Source organism: Orcinus orca, chromosome 1 (genome assembly GCF_937001465.1).
Source record: "Orcinus orca chromosome 1, mOrcOrc1.1, whole genome shotgun sequence".
NCBI classification, from domain to species: Eukaryota; Metazoa; Chordata; class Mammalia; order Artiodactyla; family Delphinidae; genus Orcinus; species Orcinus orca.
This window is the reverse complement of record NC_064559.1, coordinates 1,416,755-1,436,547: the sequence shown is the minus strand read 5'-3', so window position 1 is coordinate 1,436,547 and position 19,793 is coordinate 1,416,755. Positions and strand designations below refer to the sequence as shown.

The following is a 19,793-nucleotide window of genomic DNA, read 5'->3' as shown; positions in this document are numbered from 1 at the left end:
TCAACAGTACACACAAAATATGGGCCTTCCCCAGAACCGTATCATTTTTTCACCTGTTGCTCCTAAAGGGGAACATGTTCGGAGAGGCCAGCTGGCTGATGTCTGCTTGGACACTCCACTCTGTAATGGACACACCACAGGGATGGATGTCCTTGGGTCAGGGACACCAATGGTGACTATGCCAGGAGAGACTCTTGCTTCCCGAGTTGCAGCTTCCCAGCTCACTTGTTTAGGCTGTCTTGAGCTTATTGCTAAAAATAGACAAGAATATGAAGACATAGCTGTGAAACTGGGAACTGATCTAGAATACCTGAAGAAAGTTCGTGGCAAAGTCTGGAAGCAGAGAACATCTAGCCCTCTGTTCAACACCAAACAATACACAATAGACCTAGAGCAGCTCTATCTACAGATGTGGGAGCATTATGCAGCTGGCAACAAACCTGATCACATGATTAAGCCTGTTGAAGTCACTGAGTCGGCCTAAATAATGACTGTGTGCACAGGAGAATTACCCCTGTACCTGAGCCTCAACCTTCTGGGGGAAAGGGAACTACTTTTTCCCTATCTGTACAATACCATGCTGCAGATGGGTGACAGACAATGATAAGAAATAGCACAGCCAGACTTGCTTCCTGCATGATCATGATAGGGAGAGACACAAGAGATGGGAAACTGCTGTTCCACAAGGAGTCTCCACAGAATTTTGCAGCAGCCAGGTGTCTGGAAGGTCTGGAAGGTAAGTCTGGAAGGTCTGATCTCCCTTGGTCTTCCATGGGATGGATGGTTAGTGTGGAAGGGAGATAGAGATTGCCCAGCCGTTCTGTGATGGATTGATTGAGTCTTCTGAATTAATATTTTTCTTTATATTTTGGGTATTGGAGCTTTTTAAAACGTTTGGTTTCAGGTATTTTTATTCATGTGAAGTGTATATGATTCTCTTGAGATAAGGTTTTAAGCTAAAATATTCCCTGTTTTAGTTTCTGAACTCTACAGATAAATGGGGACTTTGCTGGTGTAGTCTTTTTATAGGTTTTATAAACCACTTGAGCCTATATCAGTCATTTTAGTGTCTGACATAATGTTTGGAACTATTAGTGCTTTGTTGGTTTATAGATGATGGCTTAAATTCTTTTCCTGGTCCATTTCCTTCTTCCCTTCCCCCCACTTTAAAAATTCTCCTGTAACTTGGCTAACAAAAAACCAAGTCTGATTCAAAACCTCCCAGACTGTTTCTCTTAAACACATCATCTGGTGCCAAATGAAGATTCTTAGGAGTGATTATTAATTACGAAGGGCACAGTTGTGGTACTGTCACTGATGATAATAATAATGGATTTTTGGCCTAGAGTTTTGACCTATTTCACCAGTGTTTTACCGTTGACTGCCCCTCTATGCTGCTTCCAAAAGTGATAGTGTGGGGTAAGATTTTTACTTTCATTTCTAAAGTTTTTTTTTTAAGTGAGTCCTGTTCTTCCTTTTTCTTTCAGCAGAAATAAAATCCCAGGTAAGTATAAGTATTCAAATATTTGATCAGTAAGTCACAGTTATCTCCAGTACATTAAATTCATCAAAAAACATGCTATAGGTAAAAAGCTCTGAAGGACCAGCTATGTATATGATAATTATGTTTCAGACCTTCTAGAGTATTATATATAATAACTTGTCTTCTGGACGTGGTCTTGAAGTCTTTATGGATTCAGCCTCAGTAGTAGCGAACTGCACTGCTACTTGGTTTGGAGTACAAATTAGACTTTAGCCCTCCTGGAAGTTGAGTTTCTGGTATTGAAAACCATAGGAATGAAATTATTGTATTTCAACAAAGGATCGAGGGCTTGAGGCTTAAACAAGGCAACATATGTGTGGGAAGCAGTCAGCCTTGAGAGCAGGCTACGGACATGCCAGGCATGCGGCCGCTGCTCGAAGGGACTGTCCCTACTTGTTCCCCTCCTTGTTCCATTCCATGGGAGATAAATCACCAGGGCCCAGAAATCAGAAAGAATGTAAAATGAGACAAGCAAAGCTGTCTCCCCCCTGCACATCCAGGTTATTTTTGATGATTCTGGGTTTATGGGTTTCCTCCCAGGGAAGTTAACCTTGAGCCGAGACAGTCTGTAGATAATGTAAACCACCATCTGGCAACCTTCCTTTTTCTAGTCTATATAATCTGCCACTGTAGCATAATAAAATTTGCCTTGCAACCATCAGTTGTCTTGGTCCTTCTGACCCCATTCATCGGTGCTACTTCAGTTCCTTACCCCTTCCCTTCTGACCCTGGGCGGTGAAATCCTCTTTCTCCGGCTGGTCCGCGGCAAGTGGCACTCGAACAGGAAGCGTGAAGGCAATTAAAAGAAAAAGAAAGTGCAGGTAAGAGAACCCTTATGCAAAGTATGTGTGGCCACCAGTAAAAGTGAAACTAATAGAGGCATAAGGCAATAGTCAGAAGTAAAATAAGATGGGGCAAAAGGCTCAAAGGAGTGTGAATTATTTGCTCAGGTTTTACTTTCCATGCTTAAAGCTCGGGGTAATAAAGTTTCTACCTTCACAGTTGACTGAATTTTTACAGCATATCCATGGTGTATCTCCCTGGTTTCCTGATGGCGGCTCTGTTGACATAGAAATCTGGCAGAAAGTTGGAGAAGATTTAAAAAATTATTATGAGGCTCGAGGGCCTACTCATACTCCTGTTGTTACATATAGTTTGTGGAATCTGATAAAAATATGTTTAGATTCTTCTCATGATAGTGTTGATTTGAATGTAAAGTCAGAAAGACATAAGCCTCTGGCAGAAGGAGAGACTGTAGTATCAGCTACCGTGTCGCCACTTCCTAAACTGAAAGAGCTAATTAATTTAAATATTTTAGATGAAGAGGAACATTTTGACTTAACAGATGAGGCTTTTAAACATAAAAGAGAGAACTATCCTGAGGATGGTTTTCTAATGGCTGTGATAGATAAGTCAGTGAAAAAGCTGCAGGTTAATAAGGACTGTCTTCCTCAAAAATCTACATCTGTAAAAATGCTCAGTCCCTTGCAGCGCGCTGTACAAGGAGCAATAAAACGAGGAGAAGATCCTATTTTCTGTTGTCCCGTCATAGAAAGACCTGGTCCTAATAATCCTCAACAAGCTACTAGGGAGCATCAGGCTCTCCCTTTGAAAGTTTTGAAAGATTGAAAATCTGCCTGTTCTCAATATGGGCCCACTGCTCCTTTTACTGCTGCTGTGGTTGACAGGAGAAGCTCTTCCCCCCGCTGATTGGAAGTCTATTGCACGAGCTTGTTTAAATGGTGGAGATTATTTAATATGGAAGTTTGATTTTTATGAACGGGCTGCTGAACAAGCAGAAAAGAATGCTGCCCATAATATTGCAGTTGATTATCATATACTGATTGGGAAGGACAATATATTTCTTTACAAGATCAATTAACTTATCCCTTTGTTGCTTATCCTCAAATAAATCATTTGGCATTACAAGCCTGGAGGAAATGACCTTCTACACACAAAACTGAGGATCTTTCAACAATTAGACAGGGACCTGATGAACCATATGCTGATCTTGTAGATAGGTTGTCACAGGCGGTGGGGAGACTCATTGTGGACGGACTCACTGGTACAATTGTAGTTAAGCAGCTTGCTTTTGAGAATGCTAATAATGCGTCTCAGGCTGCGATTCGACCTTGGAGAAAACAGGGAACATTGGAGGATTATATTCGCCTTTGTGCAGACATTGGGCCTGCTTATATACAGGGTGCTGCTATGGCTGCAGCATTAACTAAAGTGGGGTTTAAAAACAATCAAAAGAAAACAAAGACTTGTTTTAAATGCGGAAAGGCAGGTCATTTTGCTAGAGAATGTAGATCTTTTAATTCTAACCCTAGTCCTTCCTTCCCTACTCAAAAACCTCCAGATGGTCAGAAAATCCCTGGTTTATGCCCTAAATGCAATAGGGGAAAACACTGGGCACAAGATAGTTGCTCAGTGGCCCACAACGATGGGACACCACTGTCAGGAAACTCCTCCCGGGGCCTTCCCCGGCCCCAACAAATAATAAGGGCAGTGTCTGTGTATCCTCCTCAAATTATCAATCAGACGTTAACCAAAAACAAAAACATACAATATCCTTGCTCTCCAGAGCAACACCAGGAAGCGCAGGACTGGAGCTCAGTACCTCCGCCCGCTATGTATTAACTCCTGAAATGGGTCCTCAGGCCCTCTCTATGGGCATCTATGGACCTTTACCCAAGGGTTTGATGGGACTATTATTGGGAAGAAGTAGTGTCACCATGAAAGGTTTAACTATTATACCAGGTCATAGATTCTGACTATGAAGGAGAAATAAAAGTCATGGCACAAACTATTAAAAACATAATAACTATTTCTTCTGGTGATAAAATTGCACAATTGCTACTTTTGCCCTTTGTACCTCATGGACAAATTTTACAACATCAAAAGAGAGAAACAAAGGCTTTGGATCATCTAATGCTGCCTACTGGATTCAGAAGATAGGGAAAGAACGTCCAGAAATGAAATGAACCATTAATGGAAAGGTTTTTTCAGGTTTGTTAGACACTGGAGCTGATGTCTCTGTTATGACGCAGGTACACTGGCCTAAACATTGGCCCATTAGTCCTACTATTACAGAACTTCAAGGAATAGGACAAAGTTCTTCTCCTATGCAAAGCAGTCAGTTATTATTATGGCAAGATAGTGAGGGCCTTTCAGGATACTTCCAGCCTTATGTTTTGCCTGGGCTGCCTTTAAACCTCTGGGGCCGAGATATATTAAAAGAAATGGGAGTATTACTTTATAGTCCAAATTCCCAAGTCTCTAATATGTTGTTGGATCAAGGATTTCTTCCCACAAAAGGGCTGGGAACAAATCAACAAGGAACTGTCTATCCTATTGATGTGAAAATAAAAAATGATAGACAAGGTTTGGGTTTTTCTTAGGGGCCTTGGATTCTCCTCCACTCACTGCTGATCCAATTACTTGGCTGACTGATGACCCTGTATGGGTGGACCAATGGCTCCTCACAAAGGAGAAATTAGAAGCTGCAGAACAATTAGTACTGGAACAATTAGGGCATTTAGAAATTTCCTGTAGTCCTTGAAATACTCCTATTTTTATTATCAAGAAAAAATCTGGAAAGTATAGGTTATTACAGGATCTAAGAGCTGTTAATAAAACTATGCTAACAATGGGAGCTCTTCAACCAGGCCTACCCTCTCCAACAGCCATACCACACAATTATCACCTTTTAGTTATAGATTTAAAAGATTGTTTTTTCACTATTCCTTTGTTTCCTGAAGATAGAAAACATTTTGCTTTTAGCTTGCCTTCCTTAAATTTTAAGGAACCCATGAGGAGATTTCAATGGAAAGTATTGCCTCAGGGCATGGCAAATAGTCCTACATTATGCCAAAAATATGTGGCTCAGGCCTTGACTCCTGTGAGAAAAAGGTTTCCATCGTTATATCTCATACATTATATGGATGATATACTTTTAGCCACTGATAATATTTCTTTATTAGAGACTGCTTTTCAATTCTTACAACAGTCCTTACAATCATTTGGCTTGGTCATTGCCTCAAAAAAAATTCAAAGACAATCTCCATTTTTATATTTGGAGAAATATATTGATAACACTACTATTAGGCCTCAAAACCTGCAAATTCGAGTTGATAATTTAAAAACATTAAATGATTTTCAAAAATTACTTGGAGATATTAATTGGCTAAGGCCTTCCTTAAAACTTACTACTGCTCAATTACAGCCTTTGTTTGATATTCTTAAAGGTGACTCAGATCCTTCTTCTTCACGCTCTATGACTCCAGAAGGGTTTCAAGCTTTACAAATAGTCAATAGATCAGTTCTACACAATTAACTAGAATTCATACTCACCTTCCAATTTTCTTAATAATTTGTCCAACTCCTCATGTGCCTACTGCCGTCTTATGGCAAACTGTTGGAATTATTGAATAGATTCATATGAAAACTACACCCTCTAAAGTTATTAACCCTTATTATGAACTTATTAGTAATTTAATAATGCAAGGTAGAACTAGATGCTTACAACCTATAAGTATAGAACCTTCTCAAATTATTATCCCTTATTCAGTTAGTCAACAAAATTGGCTTTTTCAACATAGTAATGAATGGGGTCTTGCTCTTGCAGGATTTTCAGGTACCTTGGAATGCCATTACCCTGCTGATAAATTGATCCAATTCAGCAAACTTAACTCATATCTTTCCTTCTATAATTAGGCAACAGCCTGTTCCTCATGTACCTTTGGTTTTTACAGACGGTTCTTCTTCAAGAGTGGCTACTGTAATCTTTGATGACGGAACAAAACTCATTAAAGAAACTTGCTTGACTTCAGCTTAACGTGTTGAACTGTTTGCTGTCATTATGGCTTTTAAACATTTGCCTTCTATATCTTTTAATTTGTTTTCTGATAGTAAATATCTTATTAGCTTATTATTTCTTCTGGAGACTGCGACCATAGGACATACTAATGACCCTGAATTATCATCCTCTTTTCGTTTGCTTCAACAGCTTATTCGTTCCCACGATGGTTCTGTTGCAGGTCTGTATATCCGTGCTCATTCTAACTTGCCTGGTCCATTGGCTAAACTTAATGCGACTGCAGATGTTTTAACTCGATCTAAATGTGATCTTTATCCTGTACATTTTCCTCCCAAGAATAGAGTTGAAGTTACTCCTCCTTCTCAATCTCTTTTCCCTAAAGCAGGACGTGTCCCAATTTACCGTACTCCTCCTTTCCGTTTGTCATGCTGTCAAGAATGGCTAATGTACTGCATTCATTATCTTCATACTGTTGATACTCATGGTCCATGTCCTGGACACCCTCATATTATGGTAAGTTATGATCAAACTGCTTCACAAGCAGCACAGCAATTGCACGCTTTACACCATCAGTCGGCGGCTACATTACACACACAATTTTCCCTTACTCGTGAAGCCGCCTGACAAATTGTTAAGCAATGCCCACAATGCTTACCTCACCTTCCTGTTCCACATTATGTTGTTAATCCTCGTGGATTATTACCTAGACATTTATGGCAAATGGATGTTACTCATATCCCATCTTTTGGGAAATTACAGTTTGTTCATGTCACTATCGATACTTATTCTGGTTTCCTCTGTGCTACAGCACAGACCGGAGAAGCTACTAAACATGTTATCACTCATTTATTACACTGTTTTGCTTTCATGAACCTTCCCAAAATTATTAAAACAGATAATGGGCCCGCTTACTCTAGTGCTGCTTTTGCAACATTTTGTAATTCATTACAAATTACCCATATTACAGGCATTCCATATAACCCTCAAGGACAAGGTATTATAGAACGTGCAAATAGATCTTTAAAGCTAACTATTGAAAAAATAAAAAGGGGGGAATTGTATAGAACAACACCACATAACCTTATAAATCATGTTCTGTTTATTTTAAATTTTCTCACTGTTGACAAATTTGGCTGCTCTGCAGGGGAAAGGTTGGTGGCTGAGCCAAGATTGGCTTCTCAATCTCCGGAGATCCTCTGGAAAGATCCGTTAACCAGCACTTGGCGTGGTCCTGATCCTGTGTTGATTTGGGGACGTGGTCACGTGTGTATCTTTCCCAGATCAGCGCCTGGACCTCGCTGGCTTCCTGAGCACTTAGTCAAGCAAATAGATGACTCACCACAGCTCACAACTAGTTCAGAAGATGAAGAAGCTCTGCATCTCTCCCGAAAATTTGACAGTGTTGATTCAGAAAGAGAAGAAGAAGAGGAGACCACTTGCCAGGACGACTCAAAGGAGTGATGTTCCAACTTGGGGACAAATTAAACAATTGGTTTCACTAGCTCAAGAGTTAGTGAAACAACAGAATAATCCTGTTACACCTGTAACTTTATTTTTGGCTATGTTGGCAACCATTTCATGTGTTCCCTCTGTTAATGCAGCAACTTACTGGGCCTATGTACCTGATCCTCCACCATTACAACCCATATCTTGGTCTGAAGCAGAGTTTCCTGTATTTTACAATGATAACTGTTTATGGGCCTCTTATTGGGAATATAAAACAAATCAATATGTCTGTAAATTATACTAACTGGTTTAGTACCCAACCTGTCTGTCTTAGCCCATTGAATCTGGAAACTGGATGTGTAAAGGCTATTAGTTATGAGCATACAGATGTTTATGAGGGAACGGATCAATCAATTAGTTTGTCAGGCTCTCCAGGCATCCTTCGTTTTACAGGAACCAACATTACTCTTATATGCCCGGCTACCAGCTGACGAGAGGATCTTAAGGATACCGTCATTTGGTATGAAATGGGCAACCTATTAATATTAGAGGTCAAATCTCATACGCCTCACCACTTAGGGATTCCGCTATTACTATAGCCAAGGTTACAGGTGAAGATTCAGGAAATTATTTCTGTATGAAGTGTTTACTTGGAGGACAAGGGATACTTATAGCTGGACATAAGGTTACTATTCTTAACAGAAAATCAAAAAATCAATTTCCTCCTTTTATGACCGTTAACTTTCCTGGATCCACTTTTAACCAAATATGGTGTACTATAGATTATACCAAGAGGTCAATTCTTTTTTTTTTTTTTCTAAGAGGTCAATTCTTATCTCTTCTGTTCCCATCATAGATAGGTTTATCACATTTCAAAAGAACTGGGATATATGGAAACTAGCTCTAACTTATTCCAATACACCTGTTATAACTTGTGCTGTTTGGTTCTATTAACATTGGTAATTCTTCCAAAGGAGGATATAATATTAGCTGTGTTAATTGTATTTTTAGCAGTTGTATGTTCCCTTCTGCAGGAATGCAATCTGTGCTTATACTAAAGCAACCCATATATGTTATGGTGCCTGTACATCTGAGAGAACCTTGGTATGAAGATACTGGAGTACAGGCATGGGTGGAACTCTCTAAAGCCTTGCAGAGAAGGAGACGCTTTCTTGGGTGGCTAATAGTAAGTTTACTTGCCTCGGCTGCTCTGTCTGCTACGTGGCTACTGCCGGTCTTGCTCTTTCACAGAGTATTAATCATGCTCACTTTGCTAATCGGTTATCTCAACATACCAGTCTTGCTTTATCTTTACAAAGTCACATAGATTTACAGATTAGTAACAAGTTAGATGAATTTAAAAACGCAATTTTGGGGATTGGAGATCAGATGGCAGCATTAAAATTGAGGATGCGTTTAGCTTGTCATGCAACGTATACATGGATTTGTGTTACTCCTTAAAAGTACAATGACTGTATTTGGGAATGGGAAAAAGTAAAAATGCATCTGCTGAGTGTTTGGTCAGATACTAATATTAGCCTTGATCTTAAGAAATTAAATGCTGAAATTCAGGATATACAAAATGCACATCTTGATTTTATTTCACCAGAAGATGTAATTCAAACTTTACTGGATCATTTAAAGTGGTTAAACCCTCAGTCTTGGATTACTGGAAGGTTGTCAGGATTTATTACCCTGGCCATAATTTGCCTATTGTTGATAATAATCTTCTCATGTCTGTTTCATATCCTCATGCAACAGTATACTACTCTAGGCACTAAACTACATGGAATTATTTTGCAGCAAAAGTTAAAAAATAAAAAAGGGGGACCTGTGGGAAGCAGTCAGCCTTGAGAGCAGGCTACAGACATGCCAGGCATGTGGCCGCTGCTCGAAGAGACTGTCCCTACTTGTTCCCCTCCTTGTTCCATTCCATGGGAGATAAATCACCAGGGCCCAGAAATCAGAAAGAATGTAAAATGAGACAAGCAAAGCTGTCTCCCCCCTGCACATCCAGGTTATTTTTGATGATTCTGGGTTTATGGGTTTCCTCCCAGGGAGGTTAACCTTGAGCCGAGACAGTCTGTAGATAATGTAAACCACCATCTGGCAACCTTCCTTTTTCTAGTCTATATAATCTGCCACTGTAGCATAATAAAATTTGCCTTGCAACCGTCAGTTGTCTTGGTCCTTCTGACCCCATTCATCGGTGCTACTTCAGTTCCTTACCCCTTCCCTTCTGACCCTGGGCGGTGAAATCCTGTTTCTCCGGCTGGTCTGCGGCACACATGAATATATGTTTTTGTCTTGCTGTACTGCACATATGCTGTCTAGTAACAGATATATTGTCTGCTAGTAGTGTTCTAGATTATGTCTTTCCAAAGCGCTGAGGCAGTGCACCTATTCTGTAGTTGCAGCTGATGCCTGAATGTATCCTAGCTGACAAATTATTGATTAATAAGAACTTGAATTTCTGAAAGATTTGTACTGTTAACCAAAATCTGAGCAAGGAGTCTCAAATGTAATTCTTAGCCAGAATTACATGTTAATGAACCATTTAACAGTGTAAATCAAGGAACATCAGTGTAAGGATTTCTTTTAATTTATTTTTTACCTGCTTGAAATATCAGTTAAAGTTTGCCAGCTTGGTTGCAGATGAACGGACGTTTGAAGTTCACCAAACTACTTAATGTGGAATAGGATAATAGACTTCCAGCGCCCTCAAGGCTGTGACCTTGCAGCCATTTTACATAGCACATCCTCCTCCTATAGGGATGAACCTTTCCCTGGCCCAAAAAGTAGCAGCTCTGTTGAAGCTTTGCTTATTGTAACAGGCTTTTGTTTCCAGGTTACATGTCTGTGGAAGACTTAATTCTGAATAGAGATATAGATATTACTGGAAACTAATTGTTTTTTCTATTATACTCTGCTTTATCAAAGAAGTAAAACATTTAAATTGTGCTACAGAAATTAAAATGTTGTCTTGCAATCTTTAAACAATAAATGAATGAATTGCCCTTAAAAAAAAAAGAATTAAGCAGTTAAGCTGTTGGTCCCACATCAGACAAATTATCCTTATACCTCCTGTCAATATTGTTAAGAGAGACTGTTATTTTATTAATCCTTATGATCCCGTGATTCTTTCTTTCATGTTTCAGGGCACAGCAGGTGAGAGAGTGGATTTGTTAAGCTGGGTGGGTTTATCCTTCTTTTATGCGTTCATTCAATTTTATGTACACTTACTTATTGTACACACAGGGCAATAGAAGCTGCTAAAGCAATCATTGCTATTCTGCAAAACAACAAGGCACAGAAGCAGATGTCTTATTTCTGAGATTTCTCCCCCCAGGATTATTATGATTAAAGATCCTTTCCCCCCACTCCCTGGAGAGGACAAGGGGCTGCTCGGTGGAGGTTTTTTAATGACTTGGGGAAAGGCTCAAATATCCCCCCATTATGGTAATCCACCCCAGGGGCAAACCACACAAGAATATTATGTATTTTATTTTTCTATCCTTGCAAAGGTAATACTCAGCTCATTAGAATATGAAAACTATACTGTCAAATTTCAGAATTACATGGATGAAGAAAATCACCAAAGTGGCATCATATCATGTGTGTTATAGTTGTATTTACTATATTGACTATATTAACTATGTTGTGTTAACAATATACTGTATAACTATATATTGAAAAGGCAAAATGCTGTAACTTATTTCAGAGAAAATAATTATGTTGGCAAACCCCAAATTGTACATTGTAGACAGGTCCTAGGAAAAGAAGATTTAATTCATAGTGGACAAGAGGTTAGCTTCTGTTTTCAGCCATGTGCTATTTCAAGAATTAAACGTCATGAATAATACAGGATATAAGAGGAATAGTCTAAAGACGGAAAAGCACATTTTGATTAGGAAAGAGAATTTAAGGCTTAAGTCATTTTTTTTTAAGGAAAACTGCCTTATTACTATGAGATAAGAAAATTGTTTCCTTCTTTTCTTCCTTGCTTTCTTCTTTTTTTTAACCTTTTTAATTTTGGATATTTGACCTCTAAGCTGTGATGACTGAAAATGCCTCCTCTGGGCGTCAACCTTTTTGAAAGACTTTTTCCCCCTCCCTAAGGGCTGTTTGTCTCTTGGAGGCATTGTCTACATTACTCACCAAGAGGCAAGCATTGGTCCTTGCGCTAAATGCTGACATCTCCTGATAAGAGGGAAGCTGCAAAGTAGAAGAAGGTCAATATGTTGATATTGGTCTCAAGCACATTGATGTACATTTGTGTATTGGGGAAGGGGAGTGAAGCTTGACAGTGGGCCAGTGGGGAGGGGTAAATATTTTGTGATGCTGCCTACCTATGGGCTTATAAAGTTTACAGCTGCATTAGGAGGACAAGCATTACCATTAGCATGAAAAGTAGGGCAGACCTCAGTTGCAAAAGCTTCTAGCCATACACATAGGGCAATACGTAAATGATACACCTTATTGCATTCACCTATTCACCCTCCCCTGTTCACGCTAATTGGAAATTTCAATCCATTTCAGAGAAGTAACACAACTATCAGTCATTTTCCCTGGCACGAATCTTCCAGGAGGAAGAAAATGGAATACACCTAGCAACAGAGCTCACGCACTAGTCCATGTGTCTTAGATTTAATATCTGATCACTAGCTGGATTGAAGCCAAGAGGTGGTTCACAAAGTTGCTGTACATTAGAATCACCTGGGGAACTCTGAGACCTCCCCGTGCCCAGGCTCCTCCCTAGACCTACTGAATCAAAATCTCTGGGGCTGGGACCCAGACAACAATGTTTCTCTTAAAAGCTCTTTAGGTGATTCATACGAGCAGCAAAGCTTGAGAACCAGCCCAATAACGGGAACAAACTTATTTCACACAGATAAAGTGGGGCAATTCATATGTTAAAAGAACATGAATATATATATATATATATATGTATATATATATACATATATATATATTTCTTTTTTTCTCTTTATTCTGTTTGTGTTTCAAATAGGCTTTTTGTTTTTCTTCTGCAAAAAGCGTTATTGTTTCCATTTGGTCCAAGGCTTGGGAGAGGGTTCCAGGGCAGTTACAAAGCTGCCTAGTGGCTGCAGAGCGGGGCATCAGGCAGAAGCTCTGACGCCAGAGGGGCTCCTCAGAGGCCGCTGGACTTCAGAGACTCCTGTTTGTGCTCGAGGGTGAGCCTTTCAAAGAGATACTCGCCCAGCACAGCCTGCGGACCAGCCAGCCTGCAGAGGTTGGTCAGGTGGTCACCCATCTTCTTGATGAGTTTTACCTGCTCCTCCAGGAAGTGGCTCTCCAGGAAGTCACAGAGGTGGGAGTCTCCGCGGGCGGAACCCAGGGTGCGCAGATCCGATAGTGCCTGGTTCAGGTCTTTCTCCCTAAGAATGGCGGCTTCCACAGCGTCCTGGGTTTTACCCCACTCATCTTGAGAAGGCTTCCGCGCATCCTGGAAGAGGGCGCGGCCACAGCACTGGTTTTGCATTTTCAAGAGACGCTGGGCGCCCTCACACTTCTCCTCAGCCAGTTGGCGAAAAATGTGGCCCACACTGTCCAGAGTCCCATTGTTGCTGTCGAAATAGAAGCTCAGAGAGAGGTAAGTGTCCCCAGATGCATGTTAAACAGGCAGTGGACGGCGGCCTCCACCTCGATGGAATAATTCTGAAGAACCTGGGAACTCGTGGTTGATCAGTGATAAGGAACTAAGCTCAAAAACCGGTGTTGGCCTGTCCTGGAGGCTGAGGATAGCTGAGTGGCTGATTCCAAAGGTTGCGACAGGAAGAAAGGTTGGAGAGTGGTCGGGGGCTGGAGCAAGGAGTGTCCCTGGGTCTGTTCATTCCAAACACTGTTGAAGCAAAAGACAGAACTGCAGGACTGCTGAGCGCACTGCCTCAAATAGGCTTTGATATAAATGAACAAGAAGGCCAAGCAAGGACAAAACTTACCCTTCCCCCCACCAAAATAGCTGGCGATACTAGAATCTAGACCTGGGAAGGGATTCTTCCATTACTTTCTTAACATTCCAAGCCACTAGAGCAGTGGTTCTCAAAGTATGGTCACCTTGTAACCAAGCAGAACCCTATGGGGTCTTCCTAGGACAGACCCATCGCCCATATCCTCTGCTGTAGTTCCTCTCTGAAGTACTCAGATAATAGTATCTCAGGCATGTTTCTTGAGTTTTAAGATGCTAAAAACCACCACCCAATGGAAGAAATTAACTCCTTGATGATCGTGAGCACATAGCGCCCAGACCTTCTGGCACCTAAGGATGGATAATGTTACCTGCCCTGTGGCCTCAACATCAACCAATCAGAGGATTGTGCATGAGCTGATCACATTCCCTGGGACGTCCCTCCCTCACCTGGCCTTTAAAAATGCTTTGCTGAAATCCTTTGGAGATTTCAGGGTGTTTTGGAACATGGGCCACCCCTCTCCTTGCTCGATCCTGCAATAAACCTTTCTCTGCTCCAGACTCCAACCTTTAGGTTTGTTTGGCCTCACTGTGCTTCAGACACATGAACCTGTATTCGGTAACAACCTGACCAGCTTTACCAGCATCCCCTGATAATGTGTCAGATATTCAAGTTTTAGGGCCCTGTCCCAGCCCTATGGAATCAGCAACTCTGGTGGGGCTCAGTGATCTCTGTTATAACAGGCCCTCCAGATGATTTTTATTCACCTTAAAGTTTGAAAATATCTGCATTGTCAGCTGGCCAAAGCATCCACCAGCAGGTGAAGGGGAGTGGCGCCTGGAAAAGATAGGGACCAGCCAAGGCAAGTACAGCAGCATTTGCCGTGGTAGTAATGGAGAATGCCTTTTCTCCACTGGTTGGCACAGACTAGGATCTGGGAGCAGTGGCAGGGTTATTTAGGATGCTTTACATTTCAATGTAGAGTGACCGCTGTCCTGGTTTGCCAGGGACTTCCCCTGTGTGAGCACTTAAAATCTCATCCTGGCAAACCCCTTAGCCCTGGGTTTGAAAAACTTAGGGAATAACATGAAATGTAGGGGAAACATGATCTAGGTTTTGGGCAAGTCACAAGTGCTAATTAAAGCTAAGCAAGTATGGACAACATCTAGCGTTCTTTAGCCCTTTGCGGGGAGGTAAATCTGATTGGGTGAAAGGACTTATTGTTAAGAGATCTTTGTAGAAACATCCCCTTCTGCTTAGTCCACTGGTTCTCAGTTCTGGCTAGACATTGGCATCGTCTGAGGAGATTTAAAATGATTTTATTGGTCTAGGATGACCAACCGTCAGTGTGAGGGTTTTTTAAAAGTGCTTCAGATGATTCTAATGCGCAACCAAATTTAGGTGCCACTGCTTAAGCTTTTGAACCGCTGCTACATATTTTCACCTCATCTTCCTATGAGAATATCCAACTGTAGTTGAGGTTTGTTTTTTTTTCTTTTTCTTTTTTTAACTGTCTTATTATAAGATTAACTGTCTTAAATAAGGTTGAAGGTACAGAAAATCTTGCTAGTCCATCTGGTATAGCTGGATACTTAGAATAATATCGTTAAGATATATACCATTTAAATATTGTGACTGGCCTTTTTTTTGAAATTAACATATGCATTGAATTAGTATGATCTCTTTTGAGGTCGTCATGTTGGGGAGCTATACCTCTAATCTGCTGCCATTGCTAAATATCTGGACACCTCTTATTAGGAATTGCTTTTAAAAATCTTTAGGGATTAAAACCAAGATTGCTGTATTATTTTTACTGGGACCACAAAAACCTCACAGAGTTCCCCCGCTGTACCTTCTACCCCCACTCTAACCCTTGGCAACTTCTAATCTGTTCTCCATCTCCACAGTTTTGTTATTTTAAGAATAATATGTAAACATAATCATGAATTACTTAATCTTCGGAGATTGGCTTTTCAAAATTTTTCCCTCGGCATCATTCCCCTGAAGTTCATTTCAATTTTTGCATATATTAATAATTTGTTCCTTTTTGTTGCTCGGTAGTATTCTATCATAAGATTTTATCACAATTTGTTTCAACATTCATCCACTGAAAGACATTTGGGTAGTTGCCAGTTTTTGGCTATTATAAATAAAACTGCTATGAACATTTATGTGTAAGTTTCTGTGGGAACTTAATTAAGTTTTTGTTTCTTTTGGATAAATGCTCAAGAGTACAATTACTGCATTGTAGGGTGAATCTACTTTTAGGATTAAAAGAGACTGTCAAGCTGTTTCTCAGAGTGGCTAAACCATTTTATTTTCCCACCAGTGATGTGATATAATTTTTCTACGTACTCACCAGCATTTGATGTTGTCACTATACTTTAATTTTAGTTGTTCTCTGACATCTCATTATGGTCTTAATTTGCATTTCCCTAATGGCTAATGATGTTGAGCATCTTTTCATGTGCTTCTTTGCCATGTGTATATTCTTTTCCATGAAATGTCTGTTCCTGTCTTCTGCCTATTTTCTAGTTGGATTTTTTTAAGTTGTTTGGAGAGTTCTTTGTATATTATAGATACAAGTCATTTGTCTCATATGGGATTTTCAAATATGTTTTCTCACTGTGTAATTTGAGTTTTCATCCACTTAAAAGGATCTTCTATGAAGCATTTTTAACTCATTTTGATGAGATCCAATTTATCAGTTTTTGCTGTTATTGATCATACTTTTTGTGTCAAGTCTAAGAATTATTCCCCTAGTTCTAGATGCCAAACATTTTCTCCTATTTGTTTTTCTAAAAATGTCCTGCTTTTATATTTAAGATTATGATCCACTTTGATTTAATTTTTGTGTAAGGTGTGGAGGTTAAGGTTCATTTTTTGTTTGTTTTTGTCGAGGGATGTCCAACTGTTTCAGTACCATTTTTTGAAAAGTCTATTCTTCCTTGATAGCTTTTGCACTGCTGTCAAAAACAAGTTAAATGTATTTATGTCAGTCTATTTCTGGGTTCTCTATTCCATTCCATTGATCTATGTATCTACCCTCCATCATTACTGCAAAATCTTGAAATGGGTAGATTAATTCCTCCCATTTTAATCTTCTTTTACAAATTGTTTTAGCTATTCTTCAGCCTCTTCTTACCACATAAATCTTAGAATAAGCTTGTCTATATCCACAAAAACCTTGAGGGCATTTTAAGAGTAATTGTGTTAAGCTTCTTGTCTTGGGGAGAATTGACATCTTTATTATGTTGTGTTTTCTAATCCATGAACAAGGTATGTCTCCCTATTTGTTTGGGACTTTTTAATTTTTCTTCATCAGCATTTTGTAATTTTCAGTATAGAGGTCCTATAAATGTCTTATTGGGCTTATATTTAAGTATTTATTTAAGTCAGTTGTAAATGGCATCACATATTTTTATTTAAGCTTCTACACATTTGTTATTAATATATAATTTGATAAAATTGTGGTGATCTTGTACTCTAAATCATTTACAAACTAATATTATTTCTCAAGCTTTTTGTGAATTCCTTGGTATTTTCTCCATTTAGATTATCATCTCATCTTCAGATACAACTTTACTTCTCCTTATGCAATATAATAGGATATATTACTATTCAACATTCAGTAGGATATGTTCCTTCCTATTCAACATAGTAGGAATAGTCCTTTTATCTTTTAAATAAACTTTTTAAAACTTTAACTTTTAAATTTATGTATTTATTTATTTTTGCTTTATTTTCTTACTAGAACCTCCAGTAATATATTTAATAAAAGTGGTGAGAGCAGATATCGGTGCCTTGTTTCTGATCTTACAGAGAAAGCATCCAGTCTTTCACAGTTAAATATAATGTCGGTATAGGTTGTTTGTAGATCATCTTTATGAGTTTCAGTATGTTCCTTTTCTATTCCTAGTTTGCTTGAAGTTTTTTTTCTTCTTTTTTTAAAATCATGAATGGGATTGGATTTGGTCAAATGCTTTCTCTGCATTAATGGATAGGATCACATGACTTTTCCCCCTTAATCTATTAGATATGGTGGATTACATTGTTTAATTTTCAAATATTTAACCAACTTTGCATAACTGGAATAAATACCACTTGGTCATGGTATACTATTCTTTTTATATATTTCTGGATTTAATTTGCTAATATTTGGCTGAGGATTTTTACAGCCAATTTCATAAAAGATATTGGTCTGTAGTTTTCTTCTTTCTATACTATCCCTGTCTGGTTTTGGTATCAAGGTAATACTGGCTTCATAAAATTAATTAGGAACTGTTCCCTCTACTTCTGTTTTTTATCAAATCATGTAAAGTTGGTGTTAATTCTTTAAGTCTTGGGTAAAAGTGAAACATCTAAGCCTGAATATTTCTTTTGGGAGTTTTTAAATGAAAAATCCGTGTTTCTAATGGTTACAGGAAAATTGAGATTATCTATTTCATCTTGGCTGAGTTTTGGTAGTTTTGGGTGTAGAAGCATTGGCCCATTTCATCTACATTTTTGAATTTGTAGTGTAGACTTGTTCATAATAACTTGTCCCTCATTAACCTGCAGGATATGTCATGGTATCCCTGGTTGCATTTCTGATATCTGTGATTTGTACCATCTCTCTTTTTATCTTTATCAGTCTTGCTAGATCTTTATTGATTAGATTGTTTATTTCAAAGAACCAGCCTTTTGTTTCATTGATTCCCCCCCATTTTCCTGTTTTCAGTTTCATGGATTTCTGTTTCATCTTTATTATTTCCTTCTTTCTGCTTGTTTAGTGTTTTTCCCTCTTCCTTTTTTACTATTTTAATATAGAAAATTAGATTATTGCTTTGAATTATTTTCTTTCCCAATTTAGTGCTATGAACTTCCCTTTCAGCATTGCTTTCACTTCATTCCGCAAACTTTGATCTGTTATATCTCCATTTTCTTTTATTATATGCATTTAAAAATTTTTCCTTGATGCTGTCTTTTTTACCCATGAGTTATTTGGAATTGTGATGTTTAGTTTTCATGTGATTGAAGATTTTCCTGTTGTCTTTCTCTTATTGATTTCTAGTCTGATTCCATTATGGCTAGAGAACATACTCTCTATGATTTTAATTCTTTTAAATCTGCTAATGTTTTTTTATCGCCCAGTATATGGTATATGAGTGAATGTTCCATGGACACTTGAATATGTATTCTGTTCTTATTGAGGGTGTTCTTTAAATGTCAGTTATATCCTGCTGATTGATGCTGTTTTCAGTTCTTCCATATCCTTGCTGATTTTTCTCTCTGGTAGTTCTATAAATTGCTGTGTTGAAGTCTCAAATAATAATTGTGGATTTAAAACTTTCTCCTTTAACCTTTTTCAGTGTTTGCTTCATGTATTTTGAAGTTCTGTTGTTTGGTGCACACACATTTACTATCACTAGGTCATCTAGGTGGATTATTCCTGTTATCTTTATGTAATGACCCTTTTTGTCCCTAATAATTTCCTTTGCTCTGAATTCTACTTTATCTGATGTTAATATAGCCATTCCTGCTTTTTCTGATTAATGTTCACATGATATATCATTTTCATCCTTTTACGTTGAACTACCTATATCATGATGTTTAAAGTAAGCTTCTTATAGACAGTATATAGTTGGACCATGCTTGCGATTTTTTAATCTACTCTTCCAATCTGTCTTTGACTTGGTTATTTAGATCATTTACAGTTAATGTAATTATTGCCATGTCAAAGATTTGGTCTACCATGTTATTTTTTGTTTTGTCTTTTACCTTAGATTCTCAATCCTGTGTTTCTCTTATTTTGCCTTCTTGTGGGTTTTACTTAAACATTTTTTAATAAGTCCATTTTAATTTAATTTATTTAGAATCATTTGTGTATACTGTTTGTATAGTTTTCTTAGTGGTTGCTTTTGGCATTACACTATACGTATGTAACTTATCATAGCCTACTGGAATCAGTGTTTTATTACTTCAAGTGAAGTTTCAAAATTTTACTTCCATTTAGGTCTCTTAATATTTCCCAGTTTTAAAGTATGATTTTTTGTAGTATTCCTTTCTCTAC

At 38.6% G+C, this 19,793-nt stretch overlaps 1 protein-coding gene and 1 long non-coding RNA gene across 2 annotated transcripts in view; one reads left to right on the top strand and one right to left on the bottom strand.

Annotated features, from left to right (window-relative positions):
• LOC125964774 (metabotropic glutamate receptor 7-like) overlaps nucleotides 1–19,793 on the bottom strand; it is a 775,781-nt gene that overhangs the window by 640,226 nt on the left and 115,762 nt on the right. The gene's annotated exons all lie outside the window — the stretch shown is intronic.
• Nucleotides 1,564–10,787, top strand: LOC125964825 (uncharacterized). Its single transcript, XR_007478092.1, has 2 exons — nucleotides 1,564–6,878; nucleotides 7,510–10,787. It is a non-coding gene; the product is annotated as an uncharacterized LOC125964825 (long non-coding RNA).